The sequence below is a fragment of the Myotis davidii genome, unplaced genomic scaffold (assembly GCF_000327345.1).
Source record: "Myotis davidii unplaced genomic scaffold, ASM32734v1 scaffold444, whole genome shotgun sequence".
In the NCBI taxonomy this organism is placed as follows: Eukaryota; Metazoa; Chordata; class Mammalia; order Chiroptera; family Vespertilionidae; genus Myotis; species Myotis davidii.
In genome coordinates, this window is record NW_006294767.1 from 1 (window position 1) to 397 (window position 397).

Sequence of the window (397 nt, forward strand, 5' to 3'; positions counted from 1 at the left end):
AGGGTCCGGAGGGCAAATTCATTATTTGAAGAGTTGAAGAAAGGAGACCTTGAAAGAGAGTGTTGGGAAGAGACTTGCTCCTACGAAGAGGCCCGAGAAGTCTTTCAGGACATGGAGAAGACGGTAAGGGTTGGTGAGACAGAGGGCCAGTTGTGGACGGTGCTGGGCCTGAACGGAGATCCTGTCTGGCCCTGTTTCCCGTCTATGAAGGCTGTCAGTGTCGCCCACGCTGCGTCTTCACTCCATGCCCTTCTGTGCTGTGGCCTCCGCCACAGAGAACAGCTCAGGCCAGGCTTTCTGGGGTGGTAGGTGGGGAGCCTGTCTCCTTCTACCACTTGCAAGGCTTTCGTTCCTGTTTCCTCGCCCACCGCATATCTCCTTGTTTTGTGGGAAGGAA

General features: G+C 55.2%; 1 long non-coding RNA gene across 1 annotated transcript in view; it reads left to right on the forward strand.

Annotated features, from left to right (window-relative positions):
- The first annotated feature begins 6 nt into the window (after window positions 1-6).
- LOC102763235 overlaps window positions 7-397 on the forward strand; it is an 11,070-nt gene continuing 10,679 nt past the window's right edge. Inside the window, exon 1 of the long non-coding RNA XR_001514840.1 lies at window positions 7-123. This is a non-coding gene — a long non-coding RNA (uncharacterized LOC102763235). The remainder of the gene's footprint in view (window positions 124-397) is intronic.